General features: G+C 32.3%; 1 long non-coding RNA gene across 1 annotated transcript; it reads right to left on the bottom strand.

Moving 5' to 3' along the window:
• Nucleotides 1–3,766: 3,766 nt before the first annotated feature.
• Nucleotides 3,767–17,213, bottom strand: LOC134709196 (uncharacterized). Its single transcript, XR_010105917.1, has 3 exons — nucleotides 17,142–17,213; nucleotides 5,607–5,678; nucleotides 3,767–3,838 (listed from the first exon to the last, which is right to left on the bottom strand). It is a non-coding gene; the product is annotated as an uncharacterized LOC134709196 (long non-coding RNA).
• Between the last annotated feature and the right edge of the window lie 5,093 nt (nucleotides 17,214–22,306).

Genomic DNA, 22,306 nt, shown 5'->3' with positions numbered 1-22,306 from the left:
AATAGAAATAAGGCAACGTCAATTGCAATCAGTCATCATTCATACATTTAGATAAGTGGTTATGTATAAAATGTGAATTATCAAATGATAAATATGCATAAACCATTGTTTTGTTGAATACGATTCCAGCATTTTATTTTATTTTAATGTAAATTATTGACCACAATTTGATATTTGTAACTTTTATAATTTAGGATTTGTTATTTTTTCTCAAAAGTAAAAGATTATCAGAGAAAATATACCAAAAGGTTGTTCACATTGTTTCTTCTTTTGTTGACATGTAATATAATGTCTCTAGTAACTAGATATTTCAAAAGCCTGAAAATAAGAGTCTTTTCTTAAATTTTGATAGTGTAAGGAGAAATATACTTCAACTTTTGTTTGTGATGAATAAGAATGCAATCATTACTTTATCTAAATGGAAAAGATGGATCGCCATAAGATTTTTGTACTCTTTGTAGTTAATAATTGGTTGTTTTTCATTAAGATACAAGACTATCAGTGAAGGTATTCAAACATGCTGTTTGCATTGTATAATATCACATTTTTTTCTTCTTTTGATAAAAAATTCAATGTTATTTGTAAATAATTACTTCAAAGGCCTCAAGATAAGTGTTTTTGATAGAATTCAAAAAAATAAAATTTGTTTGAGTTGAAAAAGAATGCAATCCTTTTATTTTTTTTGTATGAAATTATGAACCGCCGTTCAATTTTAGCACTTTTTGTACACCATGGTTGTATATTTTTTTTTTTAAATATGCTGAATTTTTAGGAAAAGATACTATATTTTTGTTTGTGTTGCTTAACAATGCAATTATTGCAAGTTTTATATTAGAAAAAATTACATAGTCAGTTATACCAGCATTTAGATAAGTAATTTTGTTTAAGATATGAATAATTAAAGGATAAATATGAATAAACTTTTGTTTCTGTTGAATAAGAATGCAATCATGGAGATTATTTACCGCCTTTGGATTTTTGAACTTTTAATAGTTTAGGTTTATTTTTTATTTTTTATAAAAGTAAAATAATATCAGAGAAAAATATCCCAAAATCTTATTCGCATTGTTCAAATTTGCCAATGTTTCTTCCTTTGATAAAATTAATGCAGTGTAATTTGTAACTTATTATTTCAAAGGCCTCAAGATTATATTTTTTTTCAAAACATCTCAATAATGTAAAAACAGATGGAGTAATTTCTTTATTTCGATAGAAATCCCACCGATATTTGATTTCAGTACTTTTTGTACATCAGCAGTGTTTTTTTTTTTTTTTTTTTTTTAAATCTGCTAAATTTTTGGGAAAAGATACGAAATAGTTGGTAAATATGCATACACTTTTGGTTTTGTTGAATACGAATGCTCGACGTTACTGAATTTTGAAGGATCCAATTTTTTGCATCATATAATGCGTTGTTTTTCACCAACTTAACAGCCAGTAGTCAGCACTTCTGTGGTGACATGAACATGATGAATTATCATTGATAATGTCATATTTATAAATTTACTATTAACAAAACATTTGAATTATTGAAATACTAACTAAAGGCTTTTCCACCTCAGGAACAGATTACCTTAGCGGTATTTGGCAAAACTTACAGGAATTTTGGTCCTCAATGCTCTTCAACTTCGTACTTTATTTGGCCTTTTTAACTATTTAGGTTCGAAGCGTCACTGTTGAGTCTTTTGTACACGTAACGCGCGTCTGGCTTAAATACTTAATTTAATCCTGGTATCTATGATTAGTTTATTTAAATGAATATCAGAGGAACGATAACTAGAGACTCTAAAGAGGCTGTGTCGCTCACCTTGGTCTTTGTGAATATTAAACAAAGGAAGCAGATGGCTTCATGACAAAATTGTGTTTTGGTGATGGTGATGTGTTTGTACATCTTAGGCAATATAAGAAAGGTATACTGACATAAGTAATCTCTAAACACATTGACTCCGATTGGAGCTTTCGTTAGCACAAGCCATATTAACTATGTTAATTATGTGTTTTGGTATATAAACTATATTTTTATGTTTGAAAATCTTACTTTACTGAACATTCTTGCTGCTTACAATTATTTTCATCTATAATGAACTTGGCCCAGTAGTTTCAGTGGAAAATAATATTAAAAATTTAGAAATTTTAAGAAATTTTTAAAAAATTATTATAAAGGACAATAACTCCTTGAGGGGTCAGTTGACCATTTCGGTCATGTTAATTTATTTGTAAATCTTACTTTGCTGATTATTAATGCTGTTTAAAGTTTATCTCTATCTATAATAATATTCAAGATAATAACCAAAAACAGTAAAATTTCCTTAAAATTACCAATTCAGGGGCAGCAGTCCAACAAAAGGTTGTCCGATTCATCTGCAATTTCCAAGTTTTGTTTGATTTGGCCCAGTAGTTTCAGAGGAGAAGATTTATGTAACAGATGACTAAGATTTACGAAAAATGGTTCACAATTGACTAAAAAGGGCAATAACTCCTAATGGGGTCAACTGACCATCTCGGTGATATGACTTATTTGTAGATCTTCCTTTGCTGAACATTATTGCTGTTTACAGTTTATCTCTATCTATAATAATTTTCAAGATAATAACCTAAAACAGTAAAATTTCCTTAAAATTACCAATTTAGGGGCAGCAACCCAACAAGGGATTGTCTGATTCATTTGAAAATTTCAGGGCAGATAGATCTTAACCTAATAGACAATTTTACTTAATGTCAAATTTGCTCTAAATGATTTGGTTTATGAGTTATAAGCCAAAAACTGCATTTAACCCCTATGTTCTATTTTTAGCCATGGTGGCCATCTTGGTTGGTTGGCCGGGTCACCGGACACATTTTTTTAAACTAGATACCCCAACGATGATTGTGGCCAAGTTTGGTTAAATTTGGTCCAGTAGTTTCAGAGGAGAAGATTTTTGTAATAGCTAACGCCGGACAACGACGACGACGACGGACGACGACGGACGACGGACGACGACGGACGACGGACGACGACGGACGACGGACGCCAAGTGATGAGAAAAGCTCACTTGGCCCTTTGGTCTAGGTGAGCTAAAAAAAGAAGTCATTCGCATTGCTTAAAACATAAATAAATCTCCAATATCTTTTCTTTATCTTAATGCTATTTGGAATGTGTTATTTCAAGGCCTCTTTGTAAGTTTTCTAAGAGGTTTTAGATAATAGGGATACAAATACTTAAATAATATACTGACATTTGCAATACATAATCATCTCATTTTATTTTCCAGAGCATTTTGGAAAAATAAAAAATCATCAATATCACATTAAACACCGTGTTAAAACTCTTTGTGTTTGAAAATATATAACCTAAATAAAGACAAAACTCACCATTCTTTTATAATAATATTTAAAGTGAGTTTTATCTGCATATTTCTTTACTTTTCAAATTTTTAAAACTTTGCTGAATAGTTAATAAAAGAATTGTTGATTGTTTTGGCCTTAAATGTTTTGTTTTTTCAATGACGCCAATTTGATTAAATGAAACAGAACTTAGATTCCGTAATTTTTATTAGTTAATTTTGTGACGTAGAACAGTTCAATCCATCAGAAAGGTCAATCGGTCTGATCTGTCCAATCAGTCCGATCGGTCCAATATCTTTATCATAAGTCTGACGGATTGGTGACGTGAGTTTGATCTTTCATTACCTAATTGAATAGGAACCAAATAATATAATACTGCATGAAAGATCACTTGTTAACGTCATTAAACGATTTAGTATTCAATTAACATATTTCTACTTACAAAATTTGTAATTTAGTGTTATGTTCAAAAGTGTCATTCTTGATAAATGTCAGATTGTTTCCAAGCAAGTCTCTGAAAAATATAAAGGAAGTCAAATAGTTAGATCATTTTCTAATCTAATGAATCAACTAAGAATAGACAAATCGAGGTATGATGTCATTATCCTATCAAGTAGTTGTATGCGCATCACATTCTAGACAACCCACATTAAATTTACCATTGCCGATTAATAAGTAATAGTATAATAGTTTATGTTTTATATTTAACTAAATATGACCCAAAACAATACAATACATTATAAAAAAAAAATGAGTTTTGGTAATTTTTCATAGTATAATCTTCCTTTATTTGAGTTTTATAACTAAAAATTGGTGAGATATATAAATCAAAAAACTTGTTCAAGCAATCGAAGAATAGGTCGCCAAAATAAGCTGTTTTGTTGTTTATCTGTTGATTTATGGTTAAATGTAAACAGAAATAGTCTGTACAACAGATTTAATAGGTACAATAACAATGTTATATTGTTCAGCATTGAAGTAGATGTGACAATAATCAAGCATGAGACAAAACTGTTAATGTTTACGGCTGAGCTTATGTTGTCACATGTTTAGAGATATAATGATGGCATATTTTGATATTAATATTGGTTTACTCATCATGCTCATGTGGTCTTTACATTATTAATAAACCCATTTATTTTAAAACAAGTTATTGGCATGATACGGGTGAGGTCAGTCTCATATATGTATTGCGTTGTGTTACAAAACATATTTAATCCCGCCGCATTGTTCCGCCTGTCTCAAGTTAGATTATTGAGGCTTTTGTCAGTAAACTATGTTTTAGAAATTTAAGTTTACCTGTATGTTTTGGAGTTTGCCGTCCATTTCACTGAATTGTAAACATTTGTTATGGGACCAGCTGAAGCCCGCTTGCTTCCGTTTCTTTTGCCATGATATTGTCAGTTCGTTTTCGACTAGTGAGTTTGAAATTCTCATTGTCACCTTTTACCTCCCTTTTGTTAAGCTGGACGGAATTAATCATAACTAATAAATACTTATTTCAAGCATTTCGAAATGTAACTCGAATACAATGAACTTGAATTGTAACTTTTAATCTACCTTTAAATGAACTTTAACTGTAAATTTTGCTTTATTTATTTCTTGAATTGATTAACGCGCGCGATGTTTTACTTGATAGATAGCACCCCCATCCGACGCTCATACAACAAACAACATTAAATTCGGTTTAAAAATAATTTTTAAAAAGGGTAAACAAGTTTTGCCTCATTAGTTTCTGCGATACCCTCATCAAGTAATGAAACAAAATATTAAAAATGGAACCAACACATCATAACTACGAAATAAAGAAGCCACATATTACGTCCTGAAACAACCATATTCTGTGTAACCGCTTACACATTAAGTTATGTTTACACCACGTTGCCTTAAGCCATCGATATGTTATATGTGCCTTTCTTTATTGTTATGTTAAACTTCTGCTGCCGATTAGGGTCAAGGTTGGTACATGCGTCAGAAAGTTTAAACTAGTCGCATTTGTCATAAGGCAGGAATATGTTGTTCAGTAGTTGTCATATGTTGATGTGGTTTATAAGTGTTTTTCGTTTTGTTAATGATTATATCATAAATTATCCTGTTTCAATTATTTTACACTAGTCATTTAAGGATTTGTACAGCTTTCTACTCGGTATTAGTCAAGGGTCTCTGTTAAAGGTCGTACTATAACATATACTGGTTTACTTTTTACATTGTGACTTGGATGGAGAGTTGCCTCATTGGCACTCATACCACATCGTCTTATTTCTATAAACATGCACACTTACAGAGTCTGCAGTGCTGGTAAGGTTTGAAATGCTCCCTGCTGTATTGTAGTTATTTGATTGTAACGTATATCTCTGAAACGAAGTAATGCTGAGATAACCATAATTAATTTGATATCCTGTAACCAGTGAGGAATTAATTAAAATATATTTTCGAATTTCATCACCTGTTAAATATTTAAAATGTTTTCATTGCAATACAATTGATAATCAAAGTACCAACTATATTTCTTTTAACTGCCTTCAAAATAGCATTTTGAACAAACGAAATGTTTTGATAAAAAAAATCTTAGATATAAGGTAATTGTACCATAGTATCACACAAGACAACTTGAGCATTCCCTAGCGTTACGACCAATTAATTCTCTCGTTCTAAAAATATCTATTTTTCCAATAAAAGAACTAAACGGCCCACAAACGTGTGCCGTTTGTTTTGACTTACCATCCCAAATTCGACAAGTTATCACATTTTATCCGCTGAAATATGGGGAGAAATCGACAAAAATTCTTAATTATACTTGATCTTTACTGAGCCACCTCTCCTGACTTTCCGTAGGCACATACGCCTAATTGATTTGCTGATGAGAGCTGATTTATCCTCTAAATCAGGTTCTTTCTCTGTGAGCTCTTGCATGGGATACAGAAATTTCATTGAAGCTTGTTTATATAAAAGTATCAACCTATTATATGTGTTGCAGTTAATGCACATGTTTTCTGTGGTTATCTTATAAATGAATTACTATGTTGAACTTTCGATATAGAATTAGATGCTTCTTATAATATGGATATATTTTTGAAACTTATCGTAAAATTAAGGTAAAAATAGGAGTACATTTTAGTCATCTTTTTTCCCCAGGAAAGACGGCTCATTTTGTAAACAGGGACCCTTGGTCTGTTACCTTAGCAACTAACATACAGATAAATGTACACAGCAACATGATGGGTTCCTTCGGATGCATCAACATTATAACGTGTTGTTTTCACTTTTCCACATGTGAAGCAGGTTCTTCTTACCCTTTCTGATCACACGAGATCACCCAAAATGATTCGTGCGCAGTCTTTTGTTTTCTTTGTTGTGTTCCTGACCTTTTTTTTTTTTTTTTGCTTTTTCTTTTTTAGCCATTGTGTTGTCAGTTTAATTTTGACATCTCAGAATGAATGTCCATTTGTTATCTTTCGCCTCTTTTTTATTATTTCTTAATATAATAATCTGAGCGTCACTGTTGAGTCTTATGAGAGAACTTTAGGTTTTTCACGTACTTAAATATAATTAGAAATTTTTAATTGATTTTTATATTAATGTTTCATGTTCTGTCCGACTCGGCTCCTGTTAAAATCCTTATTTATTTAGGTGGACGATAAACATTTTATTACTAGATTTATGATGTCTGTGGTAGAGACGGCAGTGTTTTCTTAACCGTCTCATGACTTGGTGCACGTGTTAAATTTTCAATCTTTGTCAGGTTTATTCAGTCAGTTGCATTGATAAGATAGTATAGAAGTGCAAACAATTCAAATCAATATTATTTGGTTATTTCATAACTTTTAACAACTTCTTTAAATGCCGCAAGTTCGTAAAAAGCGTGTTTCCAGTAAGAAAAGTAAGAATAGTTATCAAAAGTACCAGGATTATAATTGTATACGCCAGACGCGCGTTTCGTCTTCATGAGACTCATCAGTGACGCTCAGATCAAAATAGTTTGAAAGCCAAACGAATACAAAGTTGAAGAGCATTGAGGACCCAAAATTCCAAAAAGTTGTACCAAATACGGCTAAGGTTATCTACTCCTGGGGTAAGAAAATCCTTAGTTTTTCGAAAAATTCAAAGTTTTGTACACAGAAAATTTATAAAAATGACCATATAATTGATATTCAAGTCAACACCGAAGTGCTGACTACTGGGCTGGTGATACCCTCGGGGACGAAACGTCCACCAGCAGTGGCATCGACCCAGTGGTGTAAATAGTTATCAAAAGTACCAGGATTATAATTTTATACGCCAGACGCGCGTTTCGTCTTCATAAGACTCATCAGTGACGCTCAGATCAAAATAGTTTGAAAGCCAAACAAATACAAAGTTGAAGAGCATTGAGGACTCAAAATTCCAAAAAGTTGTGCCAAATACGGCTAAGGTTATCTACTCCTGGGGTAAGAAAATCCTTAGTTTTTCGAAAAATTCAAAGTTTTGTACACAGAAAATTTATAAAAATGACCATATTATTGATATGCAAGTCAACACCGAAGTGCTGACTACTGGGTCACATCAGTTGTACAGAATTCTAATACAGAATTGACACTTGACGAAGTTAAAGGAAAACTAAGGAAGCAAGGCATCAGGGCTCCATCAACTTTCACAAAAGAGCAGTTATTGGAACTATTAAATGAGAATTTAGGACAGGATAATACAGTTATGCCCGAAATTCCAGCATTTACTCAACTTACCACCAGTATAAACAACATGGAGCAAACTGTTCAAAATCAAGGGACATTAATTCAGTGGCTATTATATTAGTTAGAGAATCAAATATCATTAGTCAACCTGCATTCGTTAGTGATATAAATAATAGAGTACATCATGATACAGGATCTTATCACACTACCAATGTTTCCTCAGGCATGTTTCCGCATGTTCAAGCAGTGGCACTGAACGTTCGGATGCAGATTTTAGAAGGCAAGTACATTAATCTGGCTACCCTTCTTAACAATCAAGAAAACCGTTGATGAATCTGACGGGTCCGTTTTGTTAACCAAAACCCCGCCTTCAAAGAAACTTGTCTATACAAGAATTTCTAGAAGCTTTTAATATTTATAAAAATATTATCTGTGAAAAGCAAGACCGACGAATCGAATTCGATATGTATATTCAAGATATCATTGATATCTCTGCAAGATATAAAGGTCCCGTTTTCTACGAGTATCACAGGCTTTCGCAAATAAGGTAGCTGCTATCAAACTGACCCATGGTAAAGTTGTAGATTGGTCCATCAGAGACGAACAACTCTAGTCATCCATCACAAGTGGACAAATAATTAAAGAATGTGAAACATGCGGTAGTCTTGGGCATCTCACAGCTGTTTGTCAAAAATCGAATAATCGATCCAAACCAACTTATAATCAAACTCATTTTCAGAAATCACAAGTTGGGAGTAACGATCGTGTTGATTCCAATACAGATATACGAGGACGCCCTGTTCTTTTCTTTCATGGTCGGGAAGTGTGTAACAATTTCTTATCAGGAAAATGTTTCAAGGGAACAAAATGTTCATTCGCCCATGTTAATACTAGATCATCCACTGGTGCTACTCCGAACAATAGGCCGTCACAAGAACAAGCGCAGGCCAAGAATTGACTGGTGTCTACGCCTATTGATATCGATCAACTTGAATTTAAACTTACACATTATCCAGATAAAATTTTGTTTTTAATTTAATTAATGGACTTCGATATGGTTTTGACACAGGCATAAACGTACTACCATGTAAATCTTTTGAATGTAAGAATTTATTGTCTACCTAGAAATTTCCCGATGATGTTACGAAACTGGTAGATGACGAACTTCGTAAAGGATACCTTATTGGACCATTTACAAAATCTCCGTTCGATACTTATAGAATTAGTCCGATAGGTATTGTTGAAGGAAAATATTCAAAAAAGAAACGATTAATTCTAGACCTCTCGGCTCCTCACAACAATGATAAGCATCACAGCATCAATGATTTGATAAATAAGGAAGACTATTCATTAACCTATGTAAGAATTGTCAACGCTATAAATATTATTAAGTCATTAGAAATTAAAAGTCAATTATGTAAGTGTGACGTAACCGATGCATTCAAATTAATACCTGTACATAATTCTTTATGGCGATTTTATGGATTAAAATGGAATGACATGTACTATTTTTATACTCGTTTAGCATTTGGTTGCCGTTCAAGTCCAAAGATATTCGATACATTATCAGTGGCAATATGTTGGATCTTACAAAATAATTACGGTTTGCGGCACGTGTTACATTTGTTAGACAATTTTCTCCTAATTAACAATCCTTACGTAGATGCTACAAGGAATATGAACACAATGTTATATGTTAAAAGTTTAAAGATTCCTCTCAGCGCTCATAAAACAGTTGGTCCATCTACTTCATTAGAATATCTCGGCATAATTCTCGATTCAATGCATATGATTGCTAAATTACCTGATGAGAAGCTTGTTAGAATTAAGGATATTTTATACAGCTATCTTAATAGACGTTCATGTACTAAGCGTGAAATGTTAAGTTTATTGGGTCATCTCAATTATTCATGTACAGTAATTATACCAGGGAGATCGTTTGTGTCGTATTTATTGACATTAGCACACTCCGTTAAAGAACTTTATCATCACGTTACAATTACAAAGGGATATAGAGATGACATGGCAATGTGGTTTAAATTCCTAAGTCAGTGGAATGGTATATCATTTTTTATCAGCGATAACGTTATTAATGCGTCCGATTTTCATTTATTTACGGATGCTTCATCAACAGTCGGATACGGAGGTTATTTTAGGAAAAGGGGGTTTCAAGGCAGTTGGCCCGACGATTTTATTCGGCCCGATGAGGAGTCTTTCTCAATGGCTTACTTAGAATTGTATCCGATTGTTATATCTGATATTTTATGGGGGCATGAATGGTCTACTAAACGCATTTTTTTTTCATTGTGATAATATGTCTAGTGTGTACATTATTAATAAGGGTCGTTCAAAGTGTAACGTAATTATGAATCTTGTTCGCCGTTTAACTTGGTGTGCGGCTAAATTTAATTTTGTTGTACATGCTGTACATGTACCATGGAAAGAAAATAACATAGCAGATTCTCTTTCTCGTTACCAGATGAAGCGGTTTCGACAATTGGCTCCAGAAGCAGTCGACAGCTTATGGAATAAAAGTATCAACGTGAATACCAGCAATGTTTATTCAACAGGATATAAATGTTTTATTCAATTTTGTGGCAATCATATCACTGGATTCAACTCAAGGATTTTCAATATGTCTAAAGTTTCGGAAGATTTATTGATCTATTTCGTGGCCCATTGCCAATCAGTGTTAAAACTGAAATATTCAACAATCAAATTATATCTCGCTGGAGTTCGTTTTCATGGAGTTAATTTTGATAATGTGAACCCACTTTGTGATAAATTTGGTCATACATACCAACGATTGCAAAATGTGTTAAATGGAGTTAAAAGATCTGAGAGTAAGCCATTACGACAAAAGTTACCAATAACGTTTAAAATTTTACAGGAAAAAGTAACTTGTTTGCAATGTGGATTTTTCAATCATGATTATATGGATTTAACATTTCAAACAGCGTGTGTTCTGGCATTTTATGGTTTTCTGAGATGCAATGAGTTTACATGTAGAACTGTGTTTGATCCAGATTCAAATTTATGTGTTTCTGACATAAATTTCGTTTCAGAATGCGAAGTAACTGTTAATTTAAAAGCTACAAAGACAGATACATTCCGACACGGTATTATAATTTCCTTGTTCAAGATAGAGGGCGTCGTTTGTCCGTATAAATTGCTATCCCAGCTGATGAGTGTAAGATTAAACCTAAACGCAAAGCAGAATGATTCGTTTCTCGTTGAAGAAACCGGGAAACCACTTTCCCGGAACTATTTTATAGCAAGCTGAAAACAATACCCATAGCATTAGGATATAGTGACAAGGATTATAGCGGACGTTCTTTTCGATCAGGTGCGACCACAAGTGCTAGTTCTCAAGGTATTGAGGACAGCATGATACAAACACTGGGACGTTGGAAATCAGATTGTTTTAAACGTTACATTAGAACTTCCAAATTGGATAATAAATCTGCGCTGGAAAAGATTAAATGACAAGATACAATGCAGATAACGTTTTTTACCATCGGTTATAACTTTGTAATTTGTCCTCCATCCTAGCCTTATGTCTTTTCTTCTCACGTTGATCTCATGTTGTGGTTAAGGATTTTTATATTGACATTAATTTTTCTCTAGATCAACTTTAATTTTAACAAGACACAATGCTTCATCAGGCACAACATCTTCAATCTTTTGGGGTTACTCAATATGCAACTTGGGCAGGCAACATAACGTTACATATTTCGTTTTGGGCTATGATATTTTATTTGGTCAAATATAATATCGTTTCCCGAAAAACATTTATGAGTAGTTAGGTTGCCTACGTGCCTTAACGAGGAATAGTCTCATCTTGATTGCTCAACAGCTCTATTTCACGTCGGTCTATGCCCACAAAGATTTACTCTTATGCGGTACCACGTGGAAAATCAAGTAAGGCTATACCGCTCGGGAACGGCTTGCTAAAGTACTCGGAGACAAGTAGACTGGTAGTCGTACACACACGTGTATGCAAATACCCCTATGGTGACGCATTTCTGTCAAAGATATGTGGCTAGCTCAGGCAAAGTATTTTAGCGGCAAATTATCCTTAATTATCTGAGAACACACAATCATTTTATGTACATACTGTGTGTTTTGTGTCAACTGCAGGTAGCATGTAATTTGTTTTGTTCTTGATTTACATTATGACAGAGCTGAGTGAATTACATGATACTAGAGAAAAAATATCCTCAAGCATTCACACAGTTTGCCGCGCACACTGCTCTGATAGTTAAGTATAATGTTGGCGTCAGTTAGTTTACATTCATCGCTTTTTATTCACTGACGCCAAGGAAGTTTTCTGTAACATAACGTGTTGCCCTTAAGCCCAAATATTTGTATAATAAAAATAATTATTTTATTATGTTTTATATTCTTTCAGTACTCAAACAATCAGACTGGGTATCTTGAAATACTTCCTGCTGGACGTTTACAGGCTTTATATCAACAATAACTACTTTCGTAATTATGGTATATTGTCTGTGATCGTTCTTATAGACGGTCATTAAAAGCTATCAATTATCTGCGGTCAAGGTTAATTTATATGTATTTGTACATCTATAATCATTGTTCACGCCTGTAATTCTCTTATCAAAGGTCTATTAAGGTCAACGCAGTGAGGTTTTATTAGTTAATTGGCTTTGGTCTGCTGTGTCGGTATTAACTTTGGATCATACGCTTGATGTGTATTTATTATGTTTGAAACATGGTGTATAAACATATCTTAACCTTTAAAAACATGTTAATTGTTATCTCCCGCTGACCATTAAACTTATGAATTAAACAAAAGTCGTATATTGTGAAGTACGTAATACAACTAAACTTAGACGTTGTAAAGTTGTGTGTGTCTCTCTTTCTACATTTTGTTCAAATCTATTTAAAATAGCGTATTCCATAAGCGAGAGTTTACACTTATATCTCAACATACGAAAAGGCAAACTTTGTTCGCATGGGACAGTTTAAAATTGAACAATCTAAACTAATTTGTTAATATTGCGTGCCGCGTTCAAAGAGTTCATGGGAAAATGAGTATTTAAACATATTTATTCTAAAAATGTTAAAGTTGACCAAAGCTGAAGGACACAAGTTCATTAATTTAGGTAAATATATACATGCAGGTTTTAAAGTTTTCTTATATTTAGATATATTATCATTTCGTTTTAGGGGTTATCTTATTTGATTGCTATCAAAAGTTTTGTTTATATTTGTAAGAATACAAACATGATTTTTGATTCTTATTGAGGTGAATGATCTATGTCGTGTGTGCCATAACAAAAACATATCAAGAACAGCAGTTTGAAAACTTTTATCTGGAAAGTATGGCAAGTGAAAAAAAACATCGCTGTGTGATAAATTTGCGTAAGCAGATTCAAGAGTGTGATTGTTATGGTTGTAACGAATGGACGAACGGCTTGATCGGCAGAGGGATTGAAGGTAGCATCATGTTACTATTATTATTCGAAGCATCGCCGGGGAAAAGTAATTTATCTTCGTGGAGAGAATTTGTCGACGTGTCGACAAAATTAGTTGCAAGCCGACATGAAAATTATCGAAGACGAGATACGGTATCAAATGACGGATAATTGATAATAGTATCCTAATCATTTATATCAACGGAGCGTGATTAGATTCTAAGATTATTGGACCCGTCCCCTTTTACCACGATCAGTGTATTAACTATAGAAATTAATTGTCATATGGCAATTAGATTGAACTGTCAATCAACCCATAACAGGTAAACCATACCGAGTAGGGTTTTCGGAAATGGTAATTTTTATATTTGTGTCCTGTTGTATTGCCTTAAATATTGGACCGAGAATCAGAGATTAATTAAGCAGCATATCTGATTTTGGAAAATCTGTATATATGCTCAATAATTATCAAAGGTACCAGGATTATAATTTAATACGCCAGACGCGCGTTTCGTCTACATAAGACTCTTAAGTGACGCTCAGATCAAAATAGTTATTAAGTCAAAGGAGGTCCCAAAATAAAGACTTATCTAGCTCTGAAATTACCTTTTGTGTTAGTTTTTGACAAATGCATTTGAATTTCAATCAAAGGAAAACAGGTGATAGTATTTTTAAATCAAGAGTAATACACCAATTACAAAAAATCATAGCTTAAATTATTGAAATTATCTTTCAGAAAATGTCGTCCAATTGTAAATATACGACATACATTTCTATCGTTTTCTATAAGAGAGTTCATTTTTGTTGTTTTAATTTGGGTAGCTATCAGACTATATCTGCTACATTATAATCCAGACTACAACACACTTGAATATATAGCAAAACAGTGGCTCTAAAGTGAAAAAGTAGTAACACAGGCGGATACAAAAATTTAAAAAGAGGGGTTCCAGAATAAAATAAAAAACAATTGTCTACTTTTCCGTAATTTTTCCCGTATTCTTTTCTAATTTCACCCCAAAAAAGTTAGGATCCAATCACAGACATCCGGCACCTGGAACAGCCACTGCGTAAATTATTCGTAACTTTTATCTGTAGTACACAGTAAGCTTGCATGGTCTGCAGACAAACTACCGAGTACTACTAATTATATTAAAGTTCATTTTCTTTTCTGCGTCAAATATTTTTGTTATAAAAAATATATCATCATTGTGAAACTTCCCACTAGTAACCAATAATTAGACTGAAACGGCCAAATCGAACTGGAAAGTCTTAAACATGCTAAATGACGGAGAGAAATAAAAATAAATTATTCTGCCTCTCGATTTTGAAAATGCTCTTCCAAAATTTGCTTTACAATAAATTCGAGGATCCTGTTTTTTTTTTATTTCACTTTTGATCTAGGCCCCTCGCAAATAGATATGATTGTATTAAGAAGAACCATAATGTTTTACGCATCAACTTTAAATTCTCTATGTAGACGAAACGTGCGTTTGGCATGTCACCTTATAAGCCTGGTATCCGTTGAGTCAATAATGTATTTAACGTTTATATGTATGAATTAAAATGTTCCGCTGGGCATTCTACAATAAGTATATGATGCTTTATCTTCTTTGTTAACTATGACTCAACTTACAATTTATTTAAAAAATTTGATACATACCATTTATGGTCAAGTATCCAAAATCCAACTATCGTTACGTTCAGCACATAAAATAATCCCAGAAAATCAATCTTGAGAAATCAAACAATCTTACTTAATATTGGACCAATTGGACCTCAATGTAGACCAATTTGTAAGTGGGACCAAAATACACGATTCGATTCCGTCCATTAAAGAATATACATAAGCATATGTAGTAACCCCAGAGATATGGAACCGTGTGATAAAATATTATCAAGTTTTATACATTAATACTCAAGTTATTGTCCACTCAAACTATCCATCCCTTTGTGGAAAGGATCATAGTGGTACTATTTCATAGAGATCTATACACTTATACTAAAGGTATTGTCTAGAAATTAGGCAATCTTCTTCAAACGAAGACGACGATGATTTAGAAAACACCGATTATATCATAACATTTTCCGACTTTAAAAATTCAACTTCAGTCAAACCTTCTAAAGAGACCACCTGTATTAGGCATAACACCTGTGTTATAAGACCATTAATTTTATATCCCTCTGTAGTACATTTAATACGATTGAACCTTTATTCAAAGACTATCTGTCTTAAGAGACTATTGTTTTGCTCTCCTTTAAGTAGTCTCTTGCAACAAGTTTCACTGTATAAGAGGGAAACAAAGAAACGACAGAAAGACTGGACAGCAACAAAAACAAACGCCAACTAACACCAAATCTTTCAAAGGGAACGAATATTAAACTTCCAGAGGGAAATTTTCTGATCCCCTATTTGATGGATTTTTTTTTTTCGTAAAGCAGGAGACATTTTTTTTTATTCTGAATGCTTATCCCCCCTAACCTTGCAATGTTAAACTTTGAAAAAAATTTCTGATCGATCGTGTCGAAAAACTTTGTTTTGAATGAAATAAAAACTATTTTCGACTAACAAAAAATCCATACCACCTTAAAATTTGTTGGTTTCTCCCTAGATGATACCATTTAAATCAGAATCACATTACAACTATTCATTCAGTTAATTCTTAAAACAAATTGATAGTAACTGTCATGCATTATTGAACTGGGAGCTGTGGTGACATTATACTATTAATGGTTGAATTGTTGATCAGTATAGTTACAGTTAGACATAAGCATAACAAACGAATACAAGAAATCACCATCAAACAATTAGGGTGGACGATATTTTGCTATTTACAAACCAGACCGTGTACTTAGGATACACCAAACCAGGAACATCATTTCTTAGAAACATGTAAATTGCGCCCTCACCTTTCATTTGATTCATAATTAAACAAATCATAATGTGCATTTTTTTTGGGGCCAACTGAAGGGCGACACCGGGTGTGGGAATTTCTCGTTACATTGAAGACCTGCTGGTGACCTTCTACTGTTTTTTTTTTATGGTCGGGTTGTTGTCTCTTAGATACATTCCCCATTTTCATTCTCAATTTTATAGATTGATGTTTTCACCTAATGTAGAAACTACTTCATTTTAATACGAACTTCTTACCGCTACGTTTCTTTTTAACAGGGCCTGATTTTGGTATGTTACATTTTACGAAGTCTATTAGAACTGATAACCGGTGCTAGGAGCCGTCGTAAATCCGCTGTAAGATGGCTTTTTTTTTAATCCCTGTTGCAGGCCTCGCTGTAAGTTTGAGATGAGCAAAAATTGAAATAAAAGTGCAATAGCTTTTTGTGAGTTCTTTTCTGTGCATACACGTATTTTGTGTCATAAATGAATATCCCACATCATTTTTTTTTTATTATAGTGGGTTTGTTTGACTAAAGAAAAAAGTGATGCACACTGAATAACGCGCGAAGTGGGTTATTTAACAGTGTGCACCACATTTTTTTATGTTATTTTGAATAGACTGAAACAATATTACAGTCATTTCTTATACCTTAATTCCTAATTCCGTTTGAAACCGTAGAAAACCATGAAAAAACGTTGATGACGTCACGGTGACATGACTAAATTGTGTCCATGGGCTGATAACAAAATAACGCCAGCCAATCAGAAGACGCGTTACATCTAAAATTATTTTTTTGTATAATGTATACGTACAATTCGGTTAGTGCTTGTAGGTTGCCAAACATTCCACGTTGTATTGTAGTTATTTGATTACTGTACAACGATCTAAAATTAAACTAATTAGTATTTATATGTTTACCTGTTGTTAGTATGTTATGCAGTTTTCTTTGCTTAAATGCTGGGGAAAATGTATAAATAGGAGTCAATACTCAATATCCTCAGTAAAATTGAGCAAACATTTTACTGGACTAGTCTCGACATTGTCTCCACTGTACTCAACAGTACTTAAGTGTACTCGACAAGGACTCGACGTTACTTAATGAATCTGATTTAGTACTTGATGATCTCGGTGTATTTTGAAATGATCTTGACCAAGGCTCGACCTGTCTCGACCTTTAAATTTTGTTTTGACTGGTGTAAATCAACCCATCTAAACAAACTAAATATTGATCTTACAAAATTCAAGCTTATTAGGTAGATTGATTTATTGCTGTGAAATGAAAGAATTGAATTTTATAATAAGTAAAAATAAAAATTATTATGTAACTTCAGATAGGCATCTTTATTTTTTTAAAATAAAATTTCAAATCAACTTAGATTTTCATCAAACTATGCAGCTATCTTAGATATATATTAAGCTTACTGAATCCTATGTCATTTAATTTTTTGTATAGCTGTAAAATTTAAGAATTATAGTAATCTTGGTAAAAAAAAGCTAGAACTTGCAATTCGGACAGATAGTACATTTTATTTTTGTTAAGAAATTTTTCAAATCAACTTAGATTTTCATCAAACTATGTTTTGATGGCGATATAACGTTATACAACTCAACTTAAAAAGAAATTATCAGATATTTGGTTAAATCCTGTTGGTCATATCTGCCTTTTTTGTGTATCTGGCAAAATGGATTTAAACGTTAGTTTCTATATTGTTTTGTTTAGAAATTGACGGAGACACAAATGGCATTTTGGCACCAAAGGGGGATAATTCGGAGCTTTTTCAAAGATATCTACATTTTACAAGTCACCCGGGGCCAACACAAATTGATTTTTTGGAATCATTTTTGCACCATATCATGAAGTAGCAACTACTTAAAGTAATAAATAAAAATAATGAAAAAATTAATGTTATTTTTTTCAGAAAATCATATACCCGCGAGCCTCCTTAAGTATTCAACATTGATGTTTTGTTTAATTTTACAAGTTGGGTTTATGCTTACATTGTCAATCAATATAATTACAGCTAACCATAAGCATAAACAAACGAATACATATTAACAAAAATCATCATCAATCAATAAGGGTGGTCGATATTAGGTTATTTACAAACCGGACCGCACTGGAACTATGGATAAACAAAAGCAGGAACTTCATTTCGGGGAAACATGCATTTTTTCCCTCAATTTTAGACAATTTTATAGTATTGAAAATTATCTGTCTAAATGAGGTCTACAAAAACCAATCATAATAAACATAGATCCAATCATAATAAACATAGTTTGAGGTTAACGCCTAACAGTAGAAACTATTTCATTTTGAATAAGTTCTTCTTTTCTGTGTGTACCGTTTTTGACTGGGCCTGATTTAGTGATGTTACAATTGACATATTATATCAAAATTACTTTTACAGAAATGAAATCCGCCATAACTGTTGCTAGGAGCAGTGAGATGATAACGTTGTTGCTCTCTGTTGAATGACACGATATGAGACCGCGATGAAAAACTGCAAAAAGACAGTTCCTTTGCTTTTTACGAGTTTTTCTGTGCATACACAATTTGTTTGTGATTAATGAATATCCATCGTCTTTCTATTATAATTTGCTTTTGTGTGAATTAAGATTTTGTTTCCTTATACATCTCGTTAAATATTGTATAATGTATACGTACAGTCGGAGAAGCGCTGGAATGTTGTCAAATATTCCATGTTGTATTGCATTTATTTGATTGCTGAACAAATATCTGAAGAAGAAAAAAACGAAATAGTATTTCTCTGTTTAAATGGTTAGTATTTCATGAAGTGTTTTTTTCCCCTAAATTGTGGTATCTACAAAACAATTGACCCTCAACTAAATAAACAAAATCTTGCAGCAGAATCTATAGAATAACTCCCAAAATTCATATGTAAGGAATTAGTTACGTACCAGGATAAGTAACAAATAACAATTAAGTGTAAAACTCATTTCTGATTAATGTCGCTCGTTTCCAAGTCTTATTGTAGGGTTTTGTGTTCACGAGTCATGAAATTGCTTTAACCTTTACATTTCGTTTATATTCAAAGCATCACGATGGAGAAGCATAGTACACAATCTCTTGTAACTTTTCTTTCTTAAACTTGAGTTTCTTAATCGCATACTTATTCTTTGCACTCATGTTAATGATTGTGACGAATGTAGTAAGCATTCTAGAATTTAAAATCCAAATCTTACTAAATAATTGCAGAAGTGGTAAAGCAAATAAAAAAAGTTGCCATAGAAATGGAAGTGTATTGTAGTGACAACATAAGCAAAAAATCCGATATCATCTGTGAAACTGTTATTTTAAAGCGGTCAACCAACTTGTGATGGCGTCCATAAACTTTTTATGAAAAGTGATACTCATTTCGTGATATAAAGTGATAGACTGAAAATGGTATGAAGAAAAAAGTAAAATCACAAAATTTCAAAATGGAAAGTCCCTTTTCAAATGGCAAAATCAAAAGCACAAACACAAAACGAAAGAATAACAACTGTAATTTTCCTGACTTGGAACAGGCATTTTCTTGTGTAGAAAATGGTGGATTGAACCTAGTTTCAAAGCTAAACCTATAATGATACAGCAGTCAACATTGTGTTATAATCTTGTGATACTCTGGAGGTGATTAAAAGTGATGATCTTGAAGTGATTTCAGATAATACATTTGGTGTGATTATTGGCAAGTTGGATTTCAAAATCGACAAGATTAGATCTAGCTATATCAAATTATTACATTAATGACGACAAAACTATAACTTAGCCCACTAATATACATAAGGAACGGTAAATAGCGATACGAGATGGAAAATTGAACTGGTTTATTTTCTGCTGTCTTAAAGAGTTCTTTAAGAATCTACTTTCTGATTACTAATTTCTGATTACTTGCAGATGAAAAAACGCAAAATATCCATAACAATCATTTCTGTACAGATCATTCATCAAGAAGATGTAAAAATGTATATGGGTTTTACTTTACTTTATAAAAAATAACATTAACATTTTGACAATTTAAAGTTTAAAATCATATATGTACTCCTTTTTTTTTTTTTAAAGAATCCAATGGTGTTTTTTGGGGGCTAAACATGTTTCGTGATTTAGTCATATACCAATCATATAACCGTTTGATTTCCATTCAATTATCAAACTGCTAATTATATACATTGAACATTGAAGTCGGAGTATCGTTTATATATCTAATTTGACTCATACATTCTAGGAAGAAAAGGCTAAAATAGTTGCTATTTCAGTACCCTTTGTAATGTTTGGAAATCAATACAAATTTTAATACTCTCTTCGACTTTCGTGTTCATGGATCCGTGACATGTTTTTTTTTTTAGGACTTTGAATCTAATATTGATACATATGTACTCGATTCTATTATTTTAAGCAACTCAATCTATTTCTTTTTGCATATGCTGGATGATGATAAATATTTGAAATGCTTCTTAAATGTTTTTTTTTATGTAACTTGTCAAGTTTGAGATGAAGATAATAACCACATACTGCATATATTTTGGCTGTAACGAATCATTTATATCCCGCTGGTACCTTTCGTCCCTCTTTTAAGTAAGTTTAACACTATGAATAAAGACGTTTAAACAAGTATTATAAGTGGGTATCAGAAAATTGCAATAATTCATTAGGACTCCGAAAAGGCTGTTCTTTGTAAGCTTGGATGTTAAAACTGTGGCTGTACAAATAGCAACGAAGTAAAAGATATCAGTGTTAAATTAGACTAGAGAAGTCACAGTGATATTTTTACGCCATAATCAGAAAACACAACATTTTGTAAAAAAAACCTGCACGATTTAGTATCTTTAGTTAATGTTATAGAATTATTAGGTCCGTTTTCAGGTTTATTGATAGATGGAAATAAAACAGAAGGATTATGAATCAGGAAATTGAAGTCATGTTAAAGATTTAATTTCCAAGATTAACTAGGAGGTAAACCTATTAAAGTTCTAGAGGTGTTTTATGTCATAATAAAAAGGGAGTCAAACAATCAATTGGGATTATAAAATAGAAGAAGAGATACAAAAAAAAGTTAAGAAATGGAAAAAAAAACTTTCGATTTTAAGGAAAATTCTTAATTATAAAACATTATTCTTGCCTTCATTTACATTATTGGGGACCGCTTGTTTAGTTTCCGAAAGTTATCTTAAAAAAAAAGAAACCCGAAGCTTTAAGTATACTTGGCATTTGAAGCCTGACAAAGTGAAAGTTAACCTGCTAATAAGTTAATACTAAAAAGGGGGCTTATAAATGGTCGATTTAAACTAGATTTAATGTCGCTAAAGGCATCTTGATTATACAGACTTGTTATTGGTCAATTTCTGAAATGGAAACGTATACGTCTTTAATATCTAAAAGTATATCATTATATTTTGTTTATATTGAATATGAATTCAAATGATATGAAACATTCTGAATATTTTGATTGTGTACCATAATTCTATAAGTAAAAAGGTTCTTGATTTTGACTGAGGGTAGGCAAGCAAAAGAACAACTCACATATTTTGATATAATAAAGCAGAGAATATGAGTAAATACAGTTTGTATTTTGTCAAAAAAACTAGTTCTAAAAAACTAAAGTGTATTAAAGGTAAACAGGATGGCTGAATTTCATAAGTTAAAACATTTTTTTCCAAAAAACTGGATTTACAGTTCTAAAAAGGATTATCTTTGAAGTTTAATAAATGTCTATGGAAACAAGATCATACGACAGTATCTCTGTTCCGGACCATATGAGTATTTGGACCATACGCGTATGGTCATGACCATATGCGTATACTCATATGGTCCGACCATACGCATATGGTCCGACCGTACGCGTATGGTCGGACCATATGAGTATAATACTCGTTTGGTTATAAACGGGACGGACCAGATGAGTATTTGGACCATATAGGTATATATTTTTTTTTTCAAATTACATTATAAACGTTTCAATAATACAAAAACTTTATC

The sequence above is a fragment of the Mytilus trossulus genome, chromosome 3, assembly GCF_036588685.1.
Source record: "Mytilus trossulus isolate FHL-02 chromosome 3, PNRI_Mtr1.1.1.hap1, whole genome shotgun sequence".
NCBI classification, from domain to species: domain Eukaryota; kingdom Metazoa; phylum Mollusca; class Bivalvia; order Mytilida; family Mytilidae; genus Mytilus; species Mytilus trossulus.
This window is presented reverse-complemented; position numbering and strand designations above follow the sequence as displayed.